Source organism: Bos grunniens, chromosome 7 (assembly GCF_055505025.1).
Source record: "Bos grunniens cultivar Pamir isolate PY7600 chromosome 7, Bosgru_T2T1.0, whole genome shotgun sequence".
Classification (NCBI taxonomy): Eukaryota; Metazoa; Chordata; class Mammalia; order Artiodactyla; family Bovidae; genus Bos; species Bos grunniens.
In genome coordinates this window covers 9,853,114-9,861,542 of record NC_141171.1, presented here as the reverse complement: position 1 = coordinate 9,861,542, position 8,429 = coordinate 9,853,114, and the positions used below count along the sequence as shown (strand labels likewise).

The following is an 8,429-nucleotide window of genomic DNA, read 5'->3' as shown; positions in this document are numbered from 1 at the left end:
AGTTATGAAACATACATCTGTTCATGTCTACATTTCCAGAAAGAGAAATTATGGTAGTAATATTCCAAGGTATGATGAATTAAAACAGTAACAAATTATAGTTTCATATTTTATTCTCCTATGAAATTATATAATTGGTTTGGTTACCAAGTTAGATTTTTCATAGAAGTAGCACAAACTATGTTTATTCTTTTAATAAAATGAAAAAAAAGTTTACTCAGTACAAAGCATTTCATTTCAGAAGAATTTATTCTTAAGAAATGTGTGAAAGCTCATGAGATAAATGGGAATTTACATATGTTTCACACAAGGTTTGAATCAATTTGAGAGAGCAGAAAAATAGCAAAAGAAAAAACTTAGATGACAGAGAAGAGAAAAGTTAATAAAGGATGTTTTTAAAATTGTAGAGAGAAGTGAAATTGAAGAAATGGAAATACCAGGTAATAAAATGAGGAAGCAGTTGCTATTACCATAATCTAAACAAATAATCTCACTATCTGACTCTGAGACTTTAAGCCCTGCTATCATTCTTCAGCTCGAGGTAAATGGACCTTTTCTAAAAGTTTCCATCCCAAAGAATCTTTTTAGAGCTCTCTTTATGTCTTTGTTTCTCAGACTGTAGATGAAGGAGTTCAGCATGGGTGTGACCACAGTGTACATCACCGATACTATAGCACTTGTGTGTGAGCTGTGGGCAGCTGTGAAGCTAAGATACACTCCTAAGGCTGAACAATAAAATAAGGAGACAACAGAGAGGTGAGATGCACAGGTGGAGAATGCTTTATACTGCCCCTGAGCTGATGAGATTCCACAGATAGAGGACACTATCTTAGAGTAAGAGTAAAGGATGCCAGCCAGGGGACCACCCCCGAGAATTACAGATTCAAATGACATCACCATGTTATTGAGAAAGGGGTCAGAACAGGCCAATTGGATGAGTCATGTGGTTTCACAGAAAAAGTGGTGGATTTCCAAGTCTGAACACAAAGACAATCGCAAAATCATTAAACTCTGTAACAAGGAATGCATAGAACTCAACACCCAAGACAGCAGCACCAGCAGTCCACAGAGCCAGGGGCTCATGATGACCGTGTAGTGCAATGGGTGGCAGATGGCCACATACCAGTCATAGGCCATCACAGTCAGGAGGAGGTCATCTAATCCTGCAAAGAATAAGTAAAAATACAGCGATGGACGATGCAGCCTTCATAGGTGATGACTTTGCTCTGTGTCTGAGTGCTTTGCAGCATCTTTGGGATGATGGTGGAAGTTAAGCAGATGTCTACAAAGGACAGGTTGGAGAGGAAGAAGTACATGGGGGTGTGGACGAGGGGATCTGAGCTGACAGCTAGGATGATGAGTAGGTTTCCAAACACAGTGATCAGGTACATGGAGAGGAAAAGCCCAAAGATGAGGGGCTGCAATTCTGGTCCCTCTGAAAGTCCCAGAAGAAGAAATTCTGGGATTTGTGTATTGTTCCCTGGCTCCATGTGATGAAGATGACTATCAGGAAAAAAGAAAATAGCATGAAGAATTTTCACCCAAACAGACACAACTCACATCACTGAGACACTATAATTTCAATTTTGTTGGCATGAAATTGATGTTAATATGTTGTATGTAGATAAATTCTCCATGAGGTTATACCCCATTTCACCTCTGAATAGAAATTTTTTTCCCATTCTCAGTATATTTCCAAATGGTTCATGTATTTACAGTTTTAATGAGAAATTCTTTCATGAATTTGAGAAAAATATTGAGAGCAAACTTGTCCCAAGCCATACAGAGAATAAGTAGAGGTGCTTAAAAACAAATCCCCCACAACCCAAGGATGGTGAAAGATGATATTCAAATAAATATATAATATATTAGAAGGTGACAGGTGTTATGAAGAAAACAAAAACACGTATAAAGGAGAGAATAGTAGGTGGCATTATTTTATACCAAGTTGCAAGGGCTGCAAACAAGGGGTTATTTGAAGTGATGTCAAGGAAGAGAGAGAAGTACCTAGTGAGATACCAGGAGAAGTGTGTGTCTGGCAAAGGGAACTGCCACTGCAAAGGACCTGAGGAAGATGCTGGTTCCACATGTTCAAAGGCAAACAAGAAAGCCATCAGGGCAGAGGGATAATCAAGAGGGGCAGTGATTAGAGATGGTGTCAGGGATTCTGAGGAAAAAGGAAGCCTCCCAGCTAGAGCTGACACTTTAGTCCACAGAGAATCCCTCCTTTCACATTGTTCCTGCACTTTATGGTTTTAGTTGCAAAGGCTTCCTGTGAATTAAAGCAGATCCTAGTCTCAGTACCATCTTTGATTGAGTTCTTGCCTCTGTCACCTTACTGTATCACCTTAATGTATGAGTCCCAGTGCCTGTGCTTTAAGACCTGCTCCCACTCCACAATACACAGATACACCATGGCTTCTGAGCTGTGTTTCTGTCATGAATTTCTCAACGAGACCCACCCTCCTTAGGCCAGGGGTGGTAAACACTCGAACTAGTCAGATCAGATTAATTTTCTCCTAAACAACGTTTAAATGGCACCCATAAATTCCAGATCATAAACTTCTGGGGGAATAGTAAAGTTGGGGTTCCTTTTAGCTACAGCCACTTTCTGCCCTGTATTTTAAGAAACATGAAATGTGAGGGAGAAATAAAATGAAGGAAAAAGATCTAAGAAACTCAAATCATCCCTGAAACAATTTGATGAAGGAAAGCTTCCTTGGATTAGCAACCTTCCAACTTCAGCTATATCTCTTTGATGCCCAGGAAAAATCAGAAAGAAACATATCTTATTTCCAAGGACAGAAGCAGTCATACGTGTACGATGTGAAAAACCATACAGATTTAATACCCCAAGAGTAAAATAAGTAAAGGTCATAAACTCAACAATTCAAAAATAAAAACCTATAAAATATGACAAAAGTTATGTATGTGATATATGAGACAGTAGAAGATGTCTTTCCTGTGCTTCTCTATATAATTTGATTTTTTTGTGCATTCTGATACTGAATGAGGCAAGCTCTGTCTCTCTTTTCTTATAGGTGATAATTTGTTTATTACTCTTGGGCTTAATGATTTCCGTTTTTTAATTAATCCAATGGGCACACTTCAATTCTAGTTCTGGTCTTTGTCCAACAGGCAAAGGCCTTTCCAGACCAAACACTATAAAGCTTGAGCAGGTCATGAAAATTCTTTCTCTTATTCTGGATAAATTTCTTTACATGAATTAAACCTGAGGACACTATATTTTATTTCAGTGTTCTATGACATTGTCACTATATTGCAAGATACTAATCATCAAAGACTTAAATTGCCTTGTTCAATTCTTGTTTTCCCAAGTCTGTGGATATATTTGCATTTATTTTAAAAACACACTTAAGAAAATGAGAAATTATAAAATGACAAAATATGGATAAAATATGAAACCAGTTGAAAGTATGATTTCCTATAATTGTATTAAAGAAAACTGAATGGAACAGCAAAAGCTGACTGAAACTTGACATACACTAGGGGTGAAAGTGAAGTTACTCAGTCATGTCTGACTCTTTGCGACCCCATGATCTGTAGGCTGCCAGGCTCCTCCATCCATGGGATTTTCCAGGCAAGAATACTGGAGTGGGTTGCCATTTCCTTCTCCAGGGCATCTTCCCAACCCAGGAGGGGATTGAACCTGAGTCTCCCATATTGTAGGCAGACGCTTTACCGTCTGAGCCATCAGGGAATTAATAGGAGTAATAAAACATTTATGACATGAATTAATAATTAATTTAGAAAAAGACCTCAACTCAAGAGAACATAACATACAATGACCCAGAAATTTCTGGCAAATAGCATATGCTTTGTTATAATGTTTTGAATGATTAGGAATTAGGTCCCTTTAGATATTAACACTATCTTATGGGACAGTTGTATTCAATTTGGTTGGAAAAGGCAGGTTCGTTGAATAAAATCTGGAATAAATGACCATCTATCTAGGAGGAAATTAAGTAGTTCCTTATCTGACGCATCTTTTTAAAAGGGACTAAAGACCCCAGTGTAAAATTAAGCAGTCCACTTTAGACAAATATATAAAAAACTACATTGGAACTTCATTTCTACTGATATCAGAAACAGATAGTTTTAAAATCTGGATTCTTCAGTCTCTGCACTATTGGACATTCTTTGCTGGATCCTTCTCTGGGGTAGAGTCTGTCCTGTAAATTGCAGGATATTTAGAAACATCGTTTCCCACCACTTACCACTCATCAGTGACAGCAAATAATGTCTATGAATATTTCTTAAAGGACCGTGGGGGACACCCTTAGTGGCGAAACGCTGTATTAAACTAAGAATCTCAAAATATTTTTGCAGCAGTGATATAATAGTCACTTATTGATAAATAATGTTATAGACCCACCAAATGTGTGAGCCACACCATGTGACATTATACAGATATTAAAATAATGAGCCACCATTATACTGGTTTATTGGAAGCAAGTCCCTGAGATATTATTGAGAAAGAAACAAAAGAGGGACAAACTATAGAAAACATTAAACATAATGATGATCTGCCACTAAAATATAAAAACCATTTATGATGTATTCAGGATTATATTGATGCATTTGTGTAAAAGTATATAAGTATGTATAAGACCACATTTTAGAAAGAGATTTTTCAAAAACTAAGTATATACAGAGTGAAGTAAGCCAGAAAGAAAAACACCAATACAGTATACTAACGCATATATATGGAATTTCGAAAGATGGTAACAATAACCCTGTGTACGAGACAGCAAAAGAGACACTGATGTATAGAACAGTCTTATGGACTCTGTGGGAGAGGGAGAGGGTAGGAAGATTTGGGAGAATGGCATTGAAACATGTAAAATATCATGTATGAAACGAGATGCCAGTCCAGGTTCGATGCACGATACTGGATGCTTGGGGCTGGTGCACTGGGATGACCCAGAGGGATGGTATGGGGAGGGAGGAGGGAGGAGGGTTCAGGATGGGGAACACATGTATACTTGTGGTGGATTCATTTTGATATTTGACAAAACTAATACAATTATGTAAAGTTTAAAAATAAAATAAAATTAAAAAAAAAAGAATTTATGGAACAAAATATATCGGTGAGAGTGCAATTATGTTAAGGGTACTGTTTCCTGGGAAATATGCTATGTGCTAAACCACTTCAGTTGTGTCTGACTCCATACAACCCTATAGACTGTAGCCTGCCAGTAGCCTCCATCTCTCCATGGGATTCTCCAGGCAAGAAGACTGGAGTGTGTTGTCATGCCCTCCTCCAGTGTATCTTCCCAACACCAAGATCAAAACTGCATCTCTTAATTCTCCTGCTTTGGCAGACATGTTCTTTACCACTAGCACCACAATAATAAATTGAAAAATAAAATTGAATGAAAACCTACAACTAACTGAAAAAAGACACAAAAGAGTAAAAATTTAGCAATATTAACATGGATCACTAATTCAAGATCAAATTGCCAAAGATTTGGAAGTGAAGCAATATAACAAAAGAACATTTACAATGTGAGGAAGGAGCAGTATCTAAGTTATAATTTTGTCTTATATGTAGAGAAAGGAATTCAAATATGGCTATAGAATGTAAGTCAAATAGTAAATAATTACGGTAAGAGGTGATGCAACTTTTAGGAAAAGATTTAATCAGAAGACCAAAAGGAATAAAAATAAAAACAGATGAGAAAGTCTTAATAGAAGTAAATATGTATAAGAAGTTATTTATCAGCACTAAGGATGCTAAAGAACTCCCACTTTCCTTTCTGGCTTACATCAAGAGTTGACACATGAAGAATATTAAAATATACAACTAAAGTATTATGACAAGAAAAGTAACAGTAAAGAGCAATGAGCAGCCTGTACTATGCAGCATGGTGACTGTAGTTCATAACACATTTTTTAGAATAATTGTAAGTTGCTAAGAGACAGTATATCCTAAAAGCTCTCCTCACAAGTAATAAATTGTAACTATATGTGGTGACATGTTAAGGAGATTTACTGTGGTGATCATTTAGCAATATAAATATTGAACCATTATGCTGTGCACCTGTAACTCACACATTGTCAAAGGTCAGTTATACCTAAATTCTTTTGGAAAAGCAATGAGGAGAGGGTTCATAGATTTGACCAACAAAATGTATCAATTCTTATACAAAACCACAAATACATCTATGCATATATAAAAGAGCTAAATCACAAATTTAAGTTTTTTGGTTAAAAAATAATCAAAGAATGCAATTTCCTATCAAAGAATGCAATTTAGAAAAGGAATAACAACACTTGATACCACTGTATAAAACAAAATAGTTATAGAGATATATTTTTAATAGAGAAACACTGCATGGCTAACAAATCCATAGATCTATTTAACCTCACAGATAATAAAATGGTTGCAAAGTAAACCTCACTAGCATACATCCTTACACTTATATAACTAAGTTTTTTTTTTCTCTTAAGTGAACACAAAAACAAGAGAAAATACTGTAATGTGTGTGTTTCCTACACAGCTATTGAAAGTGTGTAGTTGCAAACAGTCCTCCGTTTAGATCTTTCTCCTCTATGTGGAGGCACAGTCTAATATGCTCCAGCTTACAATAAAATGAAATGCCCTCAGCTCACTGACTGCCTCTCCACAATTAATACCCTATTTGTCTACTCCTGTTAATTAACAAGAACCTTAGACTCATGTTCCAATTTTACTGGATGCAGTTTATCCCTCCTATTCGTTCTTCTGTTGGGCTTCCACTAGCATGATTTAATTGTCAACATTGACGATCTCATTTTCAAGTTCACTGTTCCTTTTCAGCATCATAAATAAATGCATCTTCAGGAAACCCAGCAAGCAATCATGGTGCCCTCTGCCTCAGGGCTATGCTACATTGGTCCTCAGGTGATCTCAGGTACATTCCTGGTTTCCATCCTTCTGATCCTCTTCTGCAGAGTCTGTGGAGCTCTCAGACTCACCTGTTTGGGAGGTTTGTCTCACTTTGCCTGGGAAATTTCCCTGTGAAAGTCAAAGTTCCCCCATAAGTAGCTGGTGATGCAGACTCATGTCCTGTCTCTGCACAGGACAGCTAAGAGATCAAGCATTGGTCTCCCATCCAGATGTAGGACCACAAAAGCAATGAACACCTCCTGTCCAACCGAAAAGGAACAGGCTGAGGGACTGCAGCAGAGGAGATATTTGCATCTTCTGTGTCAGCTCATTAAATATGTTTTCCCTTTGTTACCCCAGGGGAAGTTCATTATTTCCCCTGGTGACACTGGTCTGGACAGAATGCATTTTTTTCTTCTGATTCTCTGTTCCTAAGAGACTCCATTATAAGTTAGGTAAATTCAGTTTCCTCACTCCTTTGCCTTTACCTCTCCTGCTTCCAAATTTCTAAGGCTCCCGGCACTACATCACATCCCTGAGTTCAAGTTTTCTCAAAAGCATAATATTGACAATTGGTCTTGACTAGGTCCTTTGGGTCTTCAATGCTCTGATCTGTTGTGGGAACACAACCCAAGGAATCTCTGAATATGACCATTGCCCTTTTCAAAACAGGGGATAACTTTGCTCCTTTAATATAAAACTTGGCTACTATAATCCTTGGTTGCATGCAAGTTTTCCAAAGCCTAAACTGATTTCCTACTTACAGCAGAAATTAAACAACCCACTTGCCAATGCAGGAAATTAAAAGAAACAGGTAGGATCCCTGGATCAGGAGGATCCCCTGGAGAAGGCCATGGTAACCCACTCCAGTATTCTTTCCTGGAGAATCCCATGGACAGAGAAGCCTGGCAGGCTACAGTCCATGGGGTCGCAGAGTTGGACAAGACTGAAGTGACTTAGCACAGAACAACACACATACTGCTCCTAGTTGAGTTTAACCCTTTGGAGTCAATCAGTGAGCTTCCCTTATATAATATCATTTTATGTTTCACTATGATTTTTAATAGGAGAAAATTTTAGTCATCCTGGAGAAATTTCGGCCCCTTAGCTGGTACAGAGAATTTCACTTTGTCTAAATGTAAATGTGCATCTGACTCTGAGGCCTTTGGAATTAAAGATAGGAAAAGAAAGTCATTATTAAAATTCAGATCACATTTATTAACAAAATGTATTAACGTTTCTACATTTTTTCTAATTTATGTTCATTCAAGCATTCTTTTTTTTAATTTAATTTTATTTTTAAAATTTACAATATTGTATTGGTTCTGCCATACATCAAAATGAATCCGCCACAGCCATACATGTGTTCCTAATCCTAAACCCTCTTTCCTCCTCCCTCCCTATACCATCCCTCTGGGTCGTCCCAGTGCACCAGCCCCAAGCATCCAGTATCGTGCATTGAACCTGGACTGGAGACTCATTTCATATATGATATAATACATATTTAAATGCCATTCTCCCAAATCATCCCACCCTC

At 37.4% G+C, this 8,429-nt stretch overlaps 1 pseudogene; it reads right to left on the bottom strand.

Annotated features, from left to right (window-relative positions):
* Nucleotides 1–531: 531 nt before the first annotated feature.
* On the bottom strand, nucleotides 532–1,517 carry LOC147368316 (olfactory receptor-like protein OLF4; annotated as a pseudogene).
* Between the last annotated feature and the right edge of the window lie 6,912 nt (nucleotides 1,518–8,429).